This window comes from Leopardus geoffroyi, chromosome E2, assembly GCF_018350155.1.
Source record: "Leopardus geoffroyi isolate Oge1 chromosome E2, O.geoffroyi_Oge1_pat1.0, whole genome shotgun sequence".
NCBI lineage: Eukaryota > Metazoa > Chordata > Mammalia > Carnivora > Felidae > Leopardus > Leopardus geoffroyi.
Genome location: NC_059335.1, coordinates 15943785 through 15963447, shown reverse-complemented (window position 1 = coordinate 15963447; position 19663 = coordinate 15943785).

Genomic DNA, 19663 nt, shown 5'->3' with positions numbered 1-19663 from the left:
ATATATTATAGTACTGTTGATATTGCACTAGGAAACTTCTCCGATCAGTGTGTCACCTTCAAACCCTCAGGGAGAATCTAGAAAATTTCTAGATTTTTTAAGCATACATTTAAGTCATTTAATCCTCACAAGATGACTAACTGTCCATCAAAATTCATGTTTCTCCTCCCATAGTAGAGAACTGAGGTGAGGAAGGGACTGCCTAGCTAAGGCTGCTCAGCCGCTTGCGTTTTAGTGAGACTATTAACCATTCCTGCCAATGGAATATAAACAGAAATGGTAAGTGTTGCTTCAAGGCCAACAGATTTGTTTTCTTCACCTCCTCTTTCCTGCATGCAGAGGACTCCCAAAGCCCTAGCAAGTGGTAGAACCACAAGATGGAAGAAATCAGGGTCCCCAAATGATGGATGGAGTATGTATGATCAGGGATATTTGCCGTGTATGCAAAAGAGAAATAAGCTTTAATTTCATTCAGCCATTGAAATGTTAGTGTTTATGTTATAGTAGCTTGGTCCAGATCTGTCCAATAGTCTTCACTTCTGCTGCTTCTTTCTCCATGGTTCAAACCAGCTGACCTCTTTCCTGTGAATTATTGTAGTAACCTCCTCATTTGCCTCTCTGCTTCCATTCCCTAACTAATACAGGTAGGTGTTAGTAATATACCCATTTTGGGGCGCCTGGGTGGTGGCTCAATCAGTTAAGCATCCGACTCTTGATTTTAACTCAGGTCATAATCTCATGGTTAGTGGGTTCAAGCCCCACATCCAGCTCTGCACTGACAGCACAGAGCCTGCTTGGGATTCTCTCTAGGCCCCTTCCCCACTGGCATGCTCTCTTTCTCAAAATAAATAAAAAAAAAATTTTAAATACCCATTTTACAGATGCAGAAACTTGACTTCATTGGCAAAGCTAGGATTTTAATCCGAGCAATCTAGTTCTAGACTCTATACTGCTTTCTAAAGTTCTACTGGACTAAAGTCTGTTTCTTTCCAACTGCATTTAACTGAAGACTGCACAGGATATCAGACACATGCTAATATCTTTACTTTTAATTTTTTTAAGTTTATTTATTTATTTTGAGAGAGGGAGGGAGAGAATCCCAAGCAATCTCCATGCTGTCAGCACGGAGCCCGACTCAGGGCTTGAACTCGTGAACAGTAAAATCATGACCTGAGCTGAAATCAAGAGTCAAATGGTTAACCTACTGAGCCACCCAGGTGCCCCTTTACATTTTTGAGCCTCCAAACCCACCAATTACTGACTTACAATAAGCGTGTGGTCAGATCCCAAGAGATCACAGGGAACTGTGACTATTTTGTGTCTCTGTGTTTTTGTATTCTATAAGATGGTTGGTCAGGTGCAGCCATCAGAGGAGACAGAGGAGAGGCTCAGGAAACCAGTTTATTATACTCACAGTTCCTAGAGATGGGAGGCATGGCACACCACACAGAGCCACACGAGAAACATACCAGGGTGGTTAGGAGGCAGAAGACAGGACTCAGGGGAAGGCTTAGGCCGTAGTCTTTGCTGGGGATTCTGAGGGAAAGGCAGGGCAGGGCAGGATGAACATTTTAAGATTGGCTACTTTAAATGTTCTCATTAGGTTTTGGACCTAAGAGGTGGTCCCCCGTTGCCTGGCAACTGTCCCTGGCATGATTAAGCCAGAAGAATAGTGCCTCCTAGTCTTTTGTTTACTCTCTCCATTATTACTACATACCTGTTTTTCAACTGCATCAAGGTCTCCAATTATTGACCTTTCTTCCTATTCATCAGCCTCCTCTTGGCTTCATTTCCTTCTCTATCCAGCCTAGGTACCATGAGCATTTGATTTATCCACTCCTCTGCCAGTGTACTTAATCCTCATTGCCTCTTTTTCCTCCCACTCAGCAAAACCTTCCACGGTAGATCAGCCTAGCTCTGCACATTGACCAAGTGTTGACAATTGCCCATTTTTTTAACCCTCTGCCTTGACTTGACCAAACTTAAGCGAGGTTTCTCTTCTCTCCCAGACAGCCCCTGACATTTAACTTGACCTCATTTCTGCGCAAGCGCTAAAATGCAGAACATCCTCCCTTAACAGCTCTTCCTGCGAATCGGCTATCAGCTGAACACAGAAATATTTCCTGTCAGATGAACCTGATCATGCTTGCTGCTTACCTCCTTAACTTGCCAGTTTCCCCATAAAAGTTCCTGTCAGTCCTCCCTATAAAGAAAAAGCCTTTATCTGATTTAACCGCATTTACTGCCCTTGCATCCGTGCTTCTATTAAGCACTCCTGGAGAATATTGCCCATCCTTGGAGATTGTTGCCTTGCAGACTCAAGTCTTTTCTCACTCCCTGTACTCTCCCAGCAAATGACTTTTTACTTCTCTCAAGAAAGTGAATGTATTATTAGATGGGAGCTCTTGCAAAGATTCTTTGCTTGACCAAACTTTGTCAGGCTCCTGAATCTTCTCCTTGGCCCATCTATGCACTTTATTTTATTTTATTTATTTATTTAATTTCATTTATTATTTTATTATTTTTAACGTTTATTTATTTTTGGCAGACACAGAGAGACAGAGCACAAGCAGGGGAAAGGCAGAGAGAGAGGGAGACACAGAATCCAAAGCAGGCTTCAGGCTCTGAGTTGTCAGCACAGAGCCAACATGGGGAGCTCAAACCCACAAACTGTGAGATCATGACCTGAGTTGGAGTCGATGCTTACCCAGCTGAGTCACCCAGGCACTCCACCATCTGTGCACTTTAAAATCCAGTTTTAGGGGAGCATGGGTGACTCAGTCCATTGAGCATCTGACTCTTGGTTTCAGCTCAGGTCATGATCTCACAGTTCATGAGTTTAAGCCCTGCATCAGGCTCTGCACTGACAGCGTGGAGCCTGCTTGAGATTCTCTGTCTCCCTCTTTCTTTGCCCCTCCCCTGCTCACACACACACACTCTCTCTCTCTCAAAATAAATAAATAAACATTTAAAAAAAGATTATAGCTAGAAGGAACCCAAGACACAGCATTACTAAGTTACAAGCTATAGCATTTCTCCTGGTAAAATGGCCACTATGATGAGTGCATAGATTTCATAGTTTTAGAACTAAATTTATTGGTGTTCACTGCATTAATAGCTTGGTATATCACTTTCCCAAACCACAAGAGCCAGGACTTGTCTTTGGTCACACAGAAGCTGGCAGCTGATGCATATTACGTTCACTTATTTAAGAAATACTTCTGGGGGCGCCTGGGTGGCTCAGTCGGTTGAGCGTCCGACTTCAGCTCAGGTCATGATCTCACGGTTCGTGAGTTCGAGCCCTGCGTCAGGCTCTGGGCTGATGGCTCAGAGCCTGGAGCCTGCTTCGGATTCTGTGTCTCCCTCTCTCTCTGCCCCTCCCCCATTCATGCTCTGTCTCTCTCTGTCTCAAAAATAAATAAACATTAAAAAAAAAAATTAAAAAAAAAAAAAAAAAGAAATACTTCTGGCGAGTTTAACTATGTTACAGGCACTGTACCAGGCACTGAGAGTAAGCAGTGAACAAAACAAAGTGATTTTCTTCATAGAGCTGACGTAAAATGGGGAGAGATAGATGATAAATACAGAAACGGCAGTTGCTAAGTACTGTGGAGAAAAATAAAGCAGAGTAAGGAGGACGGAGGATGTTAGGGGGAGAAAGAGAAGGGGTCTCTCTGATAAGGCAATATTTGAACAGAAATCTGAAGGAAATGAAGAATTAGCCATGTGTTTTTCTGGGGGAAGAACATTCTAGGCAAAGGAATCATAAGTGCCAAGGCTCTGCCTGGCAATTGCACGTCACGTTTGAGCAAGGTTGCTGCAGCGTGAGAGGAAGAGTGACAGGAAATCTACTTAAGAGAGGTGAGAAGAGGGACTTTTGCTTTAGATGACGTAGGCCTTCTAGGCCATTGTAAGGACTTTGACTTTTCCTCTTGGATAGGGCACAATTGGAGGATTTTGAATAAAGGAAACAATGTGATCTGATGTTCATTTTAAAAGAATCCTTCTGGTTGCTATGTGAATAGAATATAAGAGGTCCAGGGTGTAAGACAAGTGAGACAAGTGAGTTCTTTTTTTTTTTCATTTAATTTTTTAATGTTTGTTTATTTTTGAGAGAGAGAGAGAGAGAATGTGAGCGGGGGAAGGGCAGAGAGGGAGGGAGATACAGAATCCAAAGCAGGCTCCAGGCTCCAAGCTGTCAGCATAGAGCCCAACATGTGTGCAGCTCAAACTCCCAAATGGTGAGATCATGACCTGAGCTGAAGTCAGATGCTTAACCGACTGAGCCACCCAGGTGCCCCAACAAGTGAGTTCTTTATAATCCAGATAAGATGGAACTTGGGATGGTAAAGCTAGATGGGGCCTACTGATGGATTAGATGTGGGGTATATGTGAAAAAGAGGAACAAAGAATGATTCCACGTAGCTTGAACAAATGGAAGAATAAAAATTGCCATTTACTGAGAATGAGAAAAACTGGGGTGGAGTAGTTTTAGAGGGATCAGATCAGGATGCTTTAAGTTTGAGGTGCCTATTATACATCTACATAGAGATGTTAAAAAGGCAATTCGATATACTAGTCTAGGATTCAGAGTAGAGATTCAGGCTGGAGAGAGAAATTTGGAATGACCAGAATATGAAAGTATTCAAGGCCAAGAGGTGGGATGTCAGCCCCTTTGCGCCACCTCCTCATTTCTCTATTCGTACTGCTCACTCCCTGGAGTTGTCCAAATCTAGTGTCTCTTGGACCCCAATACAAACTGTTTTTTGATCCCATAACTTTTCACTGTGCTTTAGCACCCTCACATCCTCACATCCTTCTTTATCATACTTGCCCATGGTCCATGATCCATCATTGTAACCACTCTCTGGAATAGCCCCTCAACAAAGTTGCCCCTCTTTCCCTGCATAATATTGAACTAGGAAAACCTCCGCCTTAGTTAAATTCAATTCCCTGCCTACTGCAGGCTTGCATCCGTGCAGATAAACAGCTGGAGAAATATTGACCATGCTGACTTGTTTCATTGAAATTCTTGACCACTAACCTCAAATAGGAACATACTGCTGCCTGGCAATTTTACCACATGTTCCAAGTCGGTTCATTCTGTCACTGTCCTAGATCTCCGTATCGTTACTTCTCCTGAAACTTCTAGTACCTCCTTCCTCCTTCCCTTAGTTGATGACTTTGCATCCCATTTCAGTGATGAAGTGAGAAACAACCAGAAGAAAATTCTTCATGCTCCCACTGTGACATTTATACTCACCTATCCATCCTTCTCTCACTTACTATAGATGAACATTTTACTCGATGTTCTTATTTAGGACCCACCCCTGTGATTGCACACCGATTGTTATTACTAACCCTCTCAAGGTTATAACTCTAGTAATTTCCTCCTGTCTCCTGGATCAGTCCCATCATCATATACATATACACTGATATCCCTCATCTTTAAAAAAAAGTCCCTTTCTTGAGCCCATATTCTCCAGCTAGCACACCGTTTCTTTCTCTGCTCCCTTTGTTTTTCAACATTTTTTATTATGGTAAAATACACATAAATTTACCATGTTAACCATTTCTAGTATATACTTCATTATAAGTACATTCATAATGTACAGTCATCACCACCATCCATCTCCATACTTTTAGTCTTGTTAAACTGAAATTCCATTCCCATTAAAGTATAACTTTCCTTTCCATCTGCCCCTCAGCCTCTGGCAACCACCATCCTACTTTCTGTCTTTATGATTTTGACATTTATGATTTTTGTCTTTATGATTCTAAGTACCTCAGATAAGTGGAATCATACAGTATTTGTCTTTTTGCGGCTGCTTATTTCACTTAGCATAATGTCCTAAAGGTTCATCCATTTTGTAGCATATTTCAGAATTTCCTTTCTTTGTAAGGCTGAATAATATTCCATTATATGTGTATAACACCTTTTGCTTATCCATTCATCTGTTGCTGGGCTCTTGGATATTTTAGCTATTGTGAATACTGCTGCTATGAACATGAATATCTTTTCAAGATCCTGCTTTCAGTCTTTTGGGTTTATAACCAGAAATGGAATTGCTGGATCATACATAATCCTATTTTTAATCTTTTGAGGAACTGCCATACTGTTTTCCATAGTGGCTTTACCATTTTACATTCCCACCAACAATGTGCAAAAGTTTTAATCTTTCCGTGTCCTTGCCAATGCTTGTTTTCTTTTTTCTCTTCATTTTTTATTAATAGTAGTCATTCTAATGGATGTGAGGTGGTATCTCATCGTAGTTATGATTTACATCTCCCTAATGATTAGTGATGTTGAGCATCCTTTCATGTGTTTATTGGCTGTTTGTCTATCATCTTTGGAAAAAGATCTGTTCAAGTCCATTGCCCATTTTTTTAACAGGGCTATTTGTGTTTTGTTGTTGTTGAGTTACAGGAGTTCTCTCTATATTCTGGATATTTCTTCTCTAATTGCCTGGTTGACCCACTCATTCTTTAGTAGGGTGTTCTTTAACCTCCATCTTTTGGAGGTTTTCCAGACTTTTTCCTGTGGTTGATTTCAAGCTTCATAGCATTGTGGTCTGAAAGTATGCATGGTATAATTTCAATTCTTGTATACTTATGAAGGGCTGTTTTGTGACCCAGTATATGATCTATCTTGGAGAATGTTCCATGTGCACTCGAGAAGAAAGTATATTCTGTTGCTTTGGGATGCAGAGTTCTAAATATATCTGTCAAGTCCATCTGATCCAATGTATCATTCAGGGCCCTTGTTTCTTTATTGACCATGTGTCTAGATGATCTATCCATTTCTGTAAGTGGAGTGTTAAAGTCCCCTGCAATTACCACATTCTTATCAATAAGGTTGCTTATGTTTATGAGTAATTGTTTTATATATTTGGGGGCTCCGGTATTCGGCGCATAGACATTTATAATTGTTAGCTCTTCCTGATGGATAGACCCTGTAATTATTATATAGTGCCCTTCTTCATCTCTTGTTACAGCCTTTAATTTAAAGTCTAGTTTGTCTGATATAAGTATGGCTACTCCAGCTTTCTTTTGGCTTCCAGTAGCATGGTAAATAGTTCTCCATCCCCTCACTCTCAATCTAAAGGTGTCCTTAGGTCTAAAATGAGTCTCTTGTAGACAGCAAATAGTTGGGTCTTGTTTTTTTATCCATTCTGATACCCTATGTCTTTTGGTTGGTGCATTTAATCCATTTACATTCAGTGTTATTATAGAAAGATACGGGTTTAGAGTCATTGTGATGTCTGTATGTTTTATGCTTGTAGTGATGTCTCTGGTACTTTGTCTCACAGGATCCCCCTTAGGATCTCTTGTAGGGCTGGTTTAGTGGTGACAAATTCCTTCAGTTTTTGTTTGTTTGGGAAGACCTTTATCTCTCCTTCTATTCTAAATGACAGACTTGCTGGATAAAGGATTCTCGGCTGCATATTTTTTCTGTTCAGCACATTAAAGATCTCGTGCCAATCCTTTCTGGCCTGCCAAGTTTCAAAGGAGAGATCAGTCACGAGTCTTATAGGTCTCCCTTTATATGTTAGGGCACGTTTACCCCTTGCTGCTTTCAGAATTTTCTCTTTATCCTTGTATTTTGCCAGTTTCACTATGATATGTCGTGCAGAAGATCGATTCAAGTTACGTCTGAAGGGAGTTCTCTGTGCCTCTTGGATTTCAATGCCTTTTTCCTTCCCCAGTTCAGGGAAGTTCTCAGCTATTATTTCTTCAAGTACCCCTTCAGCACCTTTCCCTCTCTCTTCCTCCTCTGGGATACCAATTATGCGTATATTATTTCTTTTTAGTGTATCACTTAGTTCTCTAATTTTCCCCTCATACTCCTGGATTTTTTTATCTCTCTTTCTCTCAGCTTCCTCTTTTTCCATAACTTTATCTTCTAGTTCACCTATTCTCTCCTCTGCCTCTTCAATCTGAGCCGTCGTCGTTTCCATTTTGTTTTGCATTTCGTTTAAAGCGTTTTTCAGCTCCTCCTGACTGTTCCTTAGTCCCTTGATCTCTGTAGCAAGAGATTCTCTGCTGTCCTCTATACTGTTTTCAAGCCCAGTGATTAATTTTATGACTATTATTCTGAATTCACTTTCTGTTATATTATTTAAATCCTTTTTGATCAGTTCATTAGCTGTTGTTATTTCCTGGAGATTCTTCTGAGGGGAATTCTTCCGTTTGGTCATTTTGGATAGTCCCTGGAGTGGTGAGGACCTGCAGGGCACTTCCCCTGTGCTGTGGTGTATAACTGGAGTTGGTGGGCGGGGCCACAGTCAGTCCTGATGTCTGCCCCTCGCCTACCGCTGGGGCCACAGTCAGACTGGTGTGTGCCTTCTCTTCCCCTCTTCTGGGGGTGGGATTCACTGTGGGGTGGCGTGGTCCGTCTGGGCTACTTGCACACTGCCAGGCTTGTGGTGCTGGGGATCTGGCATATTAGCTGGGGTGGGTCGGCAGGGTGCACGGGGGCAGGAGGGGCAGGCTTAGCTCGCTTCTCCTTAGGTGATCCACTTCAGGAGGGGCCCTGTGGCAGCGGTAGGGAGTCAGACCAGCTGCCGGAAGGGTGGCTCTGCAGAAGCACAGAGTTGGGTGTTTGCATGGATCAAGCAAGTTCCCTGGCAGGAACTGGTTCCCTTTGGGATTTTGGCTGGGGGATGGGCGAGGGACACGGCGCTGGCGAGCGCCTTTGTTCCCCGCCAAACAGAGCTCTGTCGTCCGGGGGCTCAGCAACTCTCGCTCCCTTTGTCCTCCAGCCTTCCCGCTTTCCGAGCAGAGCTGTTAACTTATGACCTCCCAGATGCTAAGTCCCGCTTGCTGTCGGAACACACTCAGTCCGGCCCCTCCGCTTTTGCAAGCCAGACTCGGGGGCTCTGCTTGGCCGGCGGGCTGCCCCTCCACCCCAGCTCCCTCCTGCCAGTCCGTGGAGTGCGCACCGCCTTGCCACCCTTCCTACCCTCTTCCGTGGGCCTCTCATCTGCGCTTGGCTCCGGAGACTCCTTTCTGCTAATCCTCTGATGGTTTTCTGGGTTATTTAGGCAGGTGTAGGTGGAATCTAAGTGATCAGCAGGACGTACGGTGAGCCCAGCGTCCTCCTACACCGCCATCTTCCCTCTTGCCTCCTCTATATTCTAGATATTAATGCCTTTATCAGATATATGATTTGCAAATATTTTTGTCCGTTCTGTAGGTTGCTTTTTTATTCTGTTGATAGTGTCATTTGATGCACACAATTTAAAAATGTTCATGAAGTCCAATTTTAAAGTTAAAAAAAAATTTTTTTAATGTTTTTATTTATTTTTGAGACAGAGAGACAAAGCATAAGCAGGGGAGGGGCAGAGAGGGAGACACAGAATCCGAAGCAGGCTCCAGGCTCTGAGCTGTCAGCACAAAGCCTGACACAGGGCTTGAACTCACGGACTGTGAGATCATGACCTGAGCCGAAGTTGGATGCTTAACTGAGTGAGCCACCTAGGCGCCCCTAAAGTATTTTTCTTTTGTTACCTATATCTTTGGTGTCGTCCAAGAAATCATCACCAAATCCAAGGTTGTGAAGCTTTTATCATATGTTTTCTTCTAATAGTTTTATTGTGGTTTTACATTTAGGTCTTTGATACATTTTGAGTTGAGTTTTGTATATGGTGTTAGGTAAGGTTCTAACTTCATTATTTTACATGGGGATATCCAGTTTTCCCAGCCCCATTTGTTGAAAAGAATATCATTTCCCCATTAAATGGTCTTGGCAACCTTGTCAAAAATCATTTGACCATATATATGCAAGAGTTTATTTCTGGGCTTTCTCTTCTAGTGGTTTATATGTATATTTTATGCCAACACTACACTATTTTGATTACTGTAGTTTTCAGTAAGTCTTGAAATCAGAAAGTATGAATCCTCTAGTTTTTTGTTTTGTTTTGTTTTTCAAGATTATTTTGGCTATTTGGGGTCCCTGAGATTCTATATGCATTTTAGGATAGGTCTTTCTATTTCTAAAAATCATCATTGGGCTTTTCATGGGATTGCATTGAATCTGTAGGTCATTTTGGGTAGTATTGACATTTTAACAATATTAAATTTTCCAATCTGTGAACATGGAATGTGTTTTCATTTATTTACATCTTCTTTACTTTCCTTCAGCAATGTGTTGTAGTTTTCAACATACAAGTTTTTCACCTCCTTGGTTCAGGTTAGATTGTAACTATTTCACTCTTTTTGATGCTATTGTAAATTGAATTCCTTTGTAATTTACTTTTCAGATTGTTCGTTGTTAGTGTATGGAAATAGCAACTGATTTTTGTGTGTTAACTCTGTATCAGGATACTTTGTTGAATTCATTTATTAGATCTAACAGCTTATTTTGTGTATGGTGTCTTTAGGATTTTCTACATAGAAGATCATATCATCTGCAAACAGATAATTTTGCTTCTCTCCTTTTCTTTTCTTTTCTTTTCTTTTCTTTTCTTTTCTTTTTTTTAATTTGAGAGAGAGAACACATGCACAAGAGTTGGGAAGAAGAGCAGAGGGAGAGAGAGAATCTTTTTATTTATTTTTTATTTATTTTTAATGTTTATTTTTGAGACAATGCAAGAGAGTGCAAGCAGCAGAGGGGCAGACAGAGGGAGACACAGAATCTGAAGCGGGCCCCAGGTCTGAGCTGTCAGCCCAGAGCCCGATGCGGGGCTTGGACTCACCAACTGCAAGATCATGACCTGAACTCAAGTCGGTCACTTAACCGACTGAACCACTCAGGCTCCCCTTGAGAGAGAGAATCTTAAGCAGGCCCCACACTCAGCACAGAGCCCAATGCGGGGCTCAATCGCATGACCATGAGATCACGACCTGAGCTGAAATCAGGAGTCAGATGCTTAACTGACTGAGCCACCCAGGCACCCCTCCTTCTTCCTTTTCAATTTGGTTGCCTTTTATTGCTTTTTCTTGCCTAATCTAGCTAGAACTTCCAGTACTTGGTTGAATAGAAGTAGTGAAAACAGGCATTCTTGCCTTGTTTCTAATCTTAGAGGAAAAGCTTTTAGCCTTTCACCATTGAGTATAATGTTTGCTGTAAGTGTTTTATATATGGCTTTTACTATGTTGAGGTAGTTTCTTTCTATATCTGGTTTTATGAGTATTTTTATCATGAAAGAGTGTTGGGTTTTGTAAAATGTTTTTTATGTTCAACTGAGATGATCATGTGTATTTTTTTTCTTTCATTCGGTTAATGGGTGTATTACATTGATTTTTTCTTAATGTTTACTTACTTATTTTGAGAGAGAGAGAGCAAGAGAGGGGCAGAGAGAGAGAGAGGGAGAGAGAGAATCCCAAACAGGTTCTGTGCTCTCAGCGCAGAGCCCAACGCTCATTTTTCCTTCTGTTATTGATTTCTGACTTCATTCTCTTGTTGGAGAAGGTACTCTGTATGACAGCTGTCTTTTAAAATCTATTGAGACTTGGGGCACCTGGGTGGCTCAGTTGATTAAGCGTCCGACTTCAACTCAGGTCATGATCTCACAGTTCATGGGTGCAAGACCCGTGTCAGGGTCTGAGCTGTCAGAGCTTGGATCCTGCTTGGGATTCTGTATCTCCATCTCTATCTGCCCTTCCCCTGCTCACACTTTGTCTCTCTCTTGTCTCTCAAAAATAAAACATTTTAAAAAAATCTATTGAGACTTAATTTGTGGCCTAACATATGGTCTGTTTGGAAAATGTTCCATTTTTCACTTGAGAAGAATGTGTGTGCTGTTGTTGGGGAGAGTGTTCTGAATATATCTGTTAGATTAGTTGGTCTTTTCTGTTGAGTCCTCTATTTCCTTACTTATCTTCTGTCTGGTGGTTTAGCCATTATTGTGAGTAGGCAGTTGAAGTCTCCAGTTATCGTAAAACTATCTGTCTCTGCCTTCAGCTCTGTCACTCTTTGCTTTATATATTTTGATGGGCTATCATTAGGTGCATAAATGTTTGTTTGTTTATTTTCTTTAACGTTTATTTATTTTTGAGAGAGAGAGACAGAGCATGAGCCAGGGGAGGGGCAGAGAGAGAGGGAGACACAGAATCCAAAGCAGGTTCCAGATTCCAAGCTGTCATCACAGAGCCCAATGAGGGGCTCAAACCCATGAACCGTGAGATCATGACCTGGGCTGAAGTTGGACGCTTAACTGACTGAGTCACCCAGGCGCCCCATAGGTGCATACATGTTTATAATTACTATATATTCTTTGTGTATTAAAACTTTTATTAGTATATATACTATCCCTTTTTATCTCTTGTAACCATTTTTTATTTATTTATTTATTTTTTTTTTTTTTTTAATTTTTTTTTTCAACGTTTATTTATTTTTGGGACAGAGAGAGACAGAGCATGAACGGGGGAGGGGCAGAGAGAGAGGGAGACACAGAATCGGAAACAGGCTCCAGGCTCTGAGCCATCAGCCCAGAGCCCGACGCGGGGCTCGAACTCACGGACCGCGAGATCGTGACCTGGCTGAAGTCGGACGCTTAACCGACTGCGCCACCCAGGCGCCCCCCATTTTTTATTTAAAGTATACTTTGTCTGATGCAGGGGCACCTGGGTGGCTCAAGTGTCCGACTCTTGATCTAAGCTCAGGTTTTGATCTCAGGGTGTTGGGTTCAAGCCCTGCGTTGGGCTCCATGCTGGGCATGAAGCCTACTTTAAAAAATAAATAATGGGGCACCTGGGTGGCGCAGTCGGTTAAGCGTCCGACTTCAGCCAGGTCACGATCTCGCGGTCCGTGAGTTCGAGCCCCGCGTCAGGCTCTGGGCTGGTGGCTCAGAGCCTGGAGCCTGTTTCCAATTCTCTGTCTCCCTCTCTCTCTGCCCCTCCCCCATTCATGCTCTGTCTCTCTCTGTCCCAAAAATAAATAAAAACTTTAAAAAATAATAATAATAAATAAATAATTAATTAACTAAATAAGTAAGTAAGTATATATAGATAGCCACACTTGCTCTTTTGATTACTGTTTTCATGGACTAGAATGTCTTTTCCCATCCTTTTCCTTTCAGTCTGTTTGTGTGTTTGGATCTAAAGCAAGTGTCTTGTAGAGAGCAAATAGTTGGATCATGTTTTTTTAACCCATTCTGCCAATCTCTGTGTTTTGATTGGAGAGTTTAATCCTCTCTCTTTCTCTCTCTCTCTCTCTCTCTCACATAAAAATAAACATTAAAAAAAGAGAAAATGCTACCATAAAATTTTTAAAAAATGAGTAAGTGTATTTATGGTATTAGAAGTCAGGGTACTGACTGTAGAAGAAAAGACATACTAATATGAAATAGGGACAGGCAAAAATGACCTCTCTGGAGATGGATTGAAATTGAAGGTATTGGTGTGAGCTCATGGTCTCTAAAATATGTATGTTTATGTAGATAAGCATGTTTATGTGCACATGCATATATGTATATTTATATGTATTTATACATACACATACAGTATTTCCTAGCTGTGTCTGTTGAAAGGGCCACAAAGTCACCCCAGTAGCAATGAGCACACTTACTGCCCAAGTCTTAATTGTTTCCTAGGGCAATTAATAAATTATCACAAACCAGGCAGCTTGAAAAAACAGAAATGTATCCTCTCATGGCTCAGGATACCAGATGTCCCAAATCAAGGTGTCAGCAGGGTTGGTTCCTTCTGGAGGCTCTGAGGGAGAATCTGTTTGTTGGGGAACATCATCAAAAAGATGTGACAGCTGATTGACCCATGAACTGGACCCAGGCATTCGGAGGCTCCTCGCTCCCTCCTCTACTCTTGGAATGCGGGCTCTGCTTGTCTTTCCCAGAGGCTCCCAGAGGCTGCTCCAAGGACAGAGCCTTGAGATAATGATGTGGTGCTGAAGGCGCTGCATGGTTTACGTGACTGAGCTCAGGGCCTCTTTATAAACTTTTAAACTTTGGAGATTTGGTGGGCAGGATCCATTCATCTTGCTGCTGCCAAGACAAGCCTCATATATAAGTTCCTTTTGCCACCTACCAACCTGGAGTGCCGTCTTTCTTCACTCTCTCTCTGCCCTCTGTGTACAGGGACCCATTTCAGATTATACCTGGGAAGCTCCCGAGAGGGTTGTGAATCGTTCTGTGCCTCTCTCCTGTCTTCTCATGGTTGCTGGCAGTCCTTGGTGCTCCTTGGCTTATAATTGTGTCACTCCAGCCTCTGTCTCTGTCATCACCTGGCCTTCTTCCTTGTGCATCTGTGTGTCTCCAAATCTCCTCTCTGTATAAGAACACCAGTCTTTGGACTTACGATCTACTCTAATCCAGTGTGACCTCATCTTAACTTGATTACATCTGCAAAGACTCTTTCTCCACATAAGATCACATTCACAGGTTCTGCAGGTTAGGGCTGTAATATATCTTTTGAGGGGACATAATTCAACTCACAAAAGAGTTTCTAATACCATTCCCCATTAAGAGGAACCAGGTCACCCCAGAGAAATAGCTATTTCCAGAGCTGGAGAAGGGTGGATATAAGATGAACCTGGAATATCTTGTTATTCCAGGAAGTTATGAAGTGCTAAAAAATAAATGAGGGGGGCATGTTGCAAGGATGCAAGAGGCTGAGGGCTGACTAGAAAATTTGGTGGGAATTCTGCAGTCAGAAAGCCACTTTACAGCCATTGTGGCAATGATTAGATCAACCAGTTAACTAATTAAGAATCATGAATGGATGTTCAATCCAAGGAGAAATTTTGATGAGGAGCCAAATATTTGATTTTCTTGGAGGAGAATAAACAATAAAATATAGGGGCGCCTGGGTAGCGCAGTAGGTTAAGCGTCCGACTTCAGCCAGGTCACGATCTCGCGGTCCGTGAGTTCGAGCCCCGCGTTGGGCTCTGTGCTGACAGCTCAGAGCCTGGAGCCTGTTTCCGATTCTATGTCTCCCTCTCTCTCTGCCCCTCCCCCGTTCATGCTCTGTCTCTCTCTGTCCCAAAAATAAATAAACGTTGAAAAAAAAAAAAACAATAAAATATAGTGGAAAAATTGGGCAACACGTTCACTAAGTGATCAAAATTAACATTACCAACGAGGAGTAAATGGACATCATATGCTCCAGATATGATGCACTAGCAAGATGAACATCATCTATACAGTATTCTCAAGAATGCATAACTTTGATCTGTTTATGAAGCAACGCCAGATGAATCCAAAACAAGAAATGTTCAACTAAGTGTGGGGATGGGTAGGTAGAGAGACTATATTTTTCAAAAATGGCAATGTTATAGTCAAAATCCTAGATACAGAAAATAGAATGGTGGGGTGCCTGGGTGACCGCATCCGTTAAGCATCCAACACTTGATTTCAGCTGAGGTCTTGATATCAGGGTTGTGAGTTCAAGCCCCACATTGGGCTCCATGCTGGGCATGAAGCCTACTAAAAGAAAAAAGAAAGAAAAAAGAAAGAAAGAAAGAGAAAAAGAAATAAAAAGAAAAAGAAAAAATAAAGCAGAATGGAGGTTGCCAAGTACTGCAGGGAGGGGAAGATAGGGAGCTAGTGTTTAATGAATACAGAGTTTCGGTTGGGGAAGATGAAAAAGGTCTGGAGATGGAGGATGGTGATGGTTGCAAAGACGTGAATGTACTTAATGCCACAGAACTGTACATTTAAAAGGTTAAAATGGTAAATTTTATGTCATGTGTATTTTACCACAGTAAAAAAGTGTCAATGTTGTGAAATGCAAATAAAGGCTATAGAAATGTTCCAGATTAAAGGATATTAAAGAGACACGACAACTAAATGCAATACATAACTATAGACTGGCTCCAAGAACAGGAGGGAAAGAATGTTACAAAGGATACCAGGTCAAGGGACAACACTGAAATTGGAATTTGGATGGCAGATTGAAGTATTATATCAATTGAATTTATGGAACTGATAACTATACAGTAGTTATGTAAGAGAATATCCTTGGGGCGCCTGGGTGGCTCAGTCAGTTAAGTGTCTAGGTCTTGATTTCAGCTTAGGTCATGATCTCACAGTTCGTGAGATCGAGCCCTGCATTGAGGGTCTGCGCTGACAGTGTGGAGCCTGCTTGTAATTCACCCTGCCCCTCCCCTGCTTGCACTGTCTCTCAAAATAAATATTTTTTTTAATTTATTTTTATTTTTTTAACGTTTATTTATTATTGAGAGACAGAGAGAGAGCATGAGTATGGGAGGGAGAGACAGAGAGAGGAGGAGACACAGAATCCGAAGCAGGCTCCAGTCTCTGAGCTGTCAGCACAGAGCCCAATGCAGAACTCGAACTCACAAACCATGAGATCATGACCTGAGCTGAAGTCGGACACTCAACTGACTGAGCCACCCAGGCGCCCCATAAATATTTTTTTTTTAAAAAAGAGAATATCCCTGTTCTTGGGAAATACACACTGAAGTGTTTTATGTAGCTTACCAACAAATAGTTCAAATATTATGTAATACACATACATACACACATACCTGTATGTGTGTGTATACAGATTGAGGTGGAGGTGGAGCTTGGGAGGAATGATAAATGAGGTAAAATGTTAACAATACTTGAATGTGAATAAGGCTATATAGGTTTATTGCATTATTTTATTTTTTCAATTTTTTATAAATTTGAAATTATTTCCAAATGAAAAGTATAAAAACAAAAACAAAACCCCAAAGAGTTCATTGCTTTTATTCCATTCTCTTTTTATTTTTTATTAAAAAAATTTTTTTAGTTTATTTTTGAGAGACAAAACACGAGCAGGGGAAGGGCAGAAAGAGAGAGAGGGAGACACAGAATCCAAAGCAGGATCCAGACTCTGAGCTGTCAGCACAGAGCCCTGCACAGGGCTCAAACTCATAAGCCATGAGATCATGACCTGAGCCGAAGTCAGACACTTAACCAACTGAGTCACCCAGGTGCCCCACTAAACCCACTCTAGTCAGGCTGTCTATCCCACAACTCCACTAAAATACAGTTGTCAAGGTTACCAATTACATCTAGTTTGCCAACTCCAGTGATCAATTCTTGGTCTTTTACTTGACCTAGCACTAGCTTTCACACAGTTTATGATTCCCTTTATGAAACATGTTCTCTGGAGTTCTGGACACCACTCTTTAATGGTTCTTCTCTCACACTCCTGGCTGCTTCCTGTCAGTCTCTTTGGCAGCTCCCTTTTAAGTCTCCCCCTTCTAAACATTGGAGTGCGCCAGGCCTAGAATCAAGCCATCTCGGAGTTCCTTTGTGATGTCCGGGTCCATTTCCCAATCTCATTCTGGTGTCTTTATTCACTCACCCTAATTTGAGCATGTGGTATTCTTCTAGGAAATGTAAGGTCCTCCTCCCTTTGAGGTCTTACCCAAGTTCAATTCCCTATTACCTGTTTCCTGGTTCAGGGCAGTTGATAGCTGTGCACAGTATGGGAAGTCTCTCATACTACCCTGAGCACACATTCTAGGAGAGGGATGTGGGGCTGGAAACTCTATTTTTAAAGTCCTGGAGAGGTCCTAAATGTAATTATCCCTTCTGAAATGAGAAATCTAGGGTCCAGTGAAGGGAAGGCCCTTGCTGTCAGCCATTCAGCTGATTACTGGCAGTATTTGAGCTAAGGCCAAGGTGTCTCTGTTGTCTCCTTAAGTGGTGACTTAACGTGTTTGTTTTAGGAACTTCAAGAACCTGATGAAAGCTACAGACTTTTTCCAGTGGTCAGTGGGGTGTAGCTAGTACATTCTTTTTCATCTAATTTCAGGAGCTTCATGGCCCCTTAGAGCACATCCAGACCTCAGGTTGCAAGCCTCTGCTACATCAGAAAAATCCAAAACGTGGAGAAATCTACAGGATAACTGATTCTGTATCTTCAACAAATCAATAGTGTGAAAAACTGGGGAGAGGAGAGTATAAAATTTAAAGATTAAAAGAGTTTTAGGAAGTAACAGTCAAATGCAGTATGTACACCTTGTTTGAATTCTTTTTTTTTTTTTTCAACATTTATTTATTTTTGGGACAGAGAGAGACAGAGCATGAACGGGGGAGGGGCAGAGAGAGAGGGAGACACAGAATCGGAAACAGGCTCCAGGCTCTGAGCCATCAGCCCAGAGCCCGACGCGGGGCTTGAACTCACGGACTGCGAGATCGTGACCTGGCTGAAGTCGGACGCTTAACCGACTGCGCCACCCAGGCGCCCCTTGAATTCTGATTTAAACAAAGTGTCCCCCCCTCTGGGGGACCACCACCGAAATTTACATAGAGTATAGGATGACTTGAAGGAATTATTTTCTTAGATGTGAAATCATTATGTAAGAGAATTTATTTTTTAGAGATGAGCATCAAAGTATTTAGGGTTTAAATGTCATGCTGTCTGGGATTTTTTTATTTTTTTATGTTTATTTTTATTAAAAAATGTTTAATGTTCATTTATTTTTAAGAGAAAGGGAGAGAGAATGCAAGCCGGGGAACGACAGAGAGAGAGGAGGACATAGGATCCAAAGCAGGCTCTGCACTGACAGCAAAGAGCCCAATGCGGGGTTCCTACTCACAAACCACGAGATCATGACCTGAGCCGAAGTCTGACGCTTAACTGACTGAGCCACCCAGGTGCCCCTGGGATTTATTTTAAAATACAAGGAAAAAAATAGATGAAGCAGTTTTTGCAAGAGGTTTATGATTAAATCTAGGAGATGGGGATCTGGAGGTTTGTTTTAATACTATTCTACTTTTGAGATTGAAAATTTTTCGTAATAAAAAGAATATACCAACAAGAGGATATCTAGAGTGTCACAGCTAGTACCAAGGTTTTGAGGCTCCCTAAAGAGCCAACCATAGAATTCCTGACTCTAGGACCACAGCAGCTAGATTGTGTGTGTGTGTGTGTGTGTGTGTGTGTGTGTGTGTGTGTGTTTTGTCACGGTGTCTTATTTTTGACTGGAGGACCCACTGATATCCTACAAAATGAGTTAGATAGGTATTGCTATTCCCTTTCTGGGAGTTTCAGGGAATTTGTCCATTTCACCTATGTTGTCAAAATTATGGGCATAGAGTTATTCATAGTATATAGTCCTTATTCTTTTAATGCCTGCAGGGTCTGTAGTGATGTTCATGGCTCTTTCATTCCTGATAATGGCAGTATGTGCACTATCGTCTTTCTGACATAGACAAACAGAGGTCAGAAAGGAAGGATGAAGGATGAAGCATGCAGAGCCAGCTGGACCATCCTTATTTCTGCTGCCTGGTCAGTCATCTTTTTGGGGCTTCCTGTCCCCGCCCATAACTCTTATACTCTCATGTGGACCTATACTGCTTGGCCTCTGAGGTGAATTCGCCTTCTCAGAATGTTCTCTTGCTCTCTACCCCTGGCTTCTCCCACAAAGCTAAACTCAGGTATAGAGAGTAGAATAACAAAGGAGAGCTTGGGATGAGGGGTAGAAAATGGCATAGATGGCTCACCAAAAGCTGATGGAAGGTTCAGCTTACCTGGAGAGAGGCAACTCTGAAGTTCCCATGGTAGGGAGAGGAGATCAGGGAAGGAACACAGTTACTGTCAGGGACAACTTCCTCCACTTTACCACCCCTTCCCTTTAACTTTTGTCTCCTTCATCGCTAGAGGGAAGGGATCATGAGATACACTCAGGGTCTCCTCAACACTCATCACACCTGCCATTTGGGACTCCCAGCCATCAGCATGCAGAGCTATGAACAGTGGAATA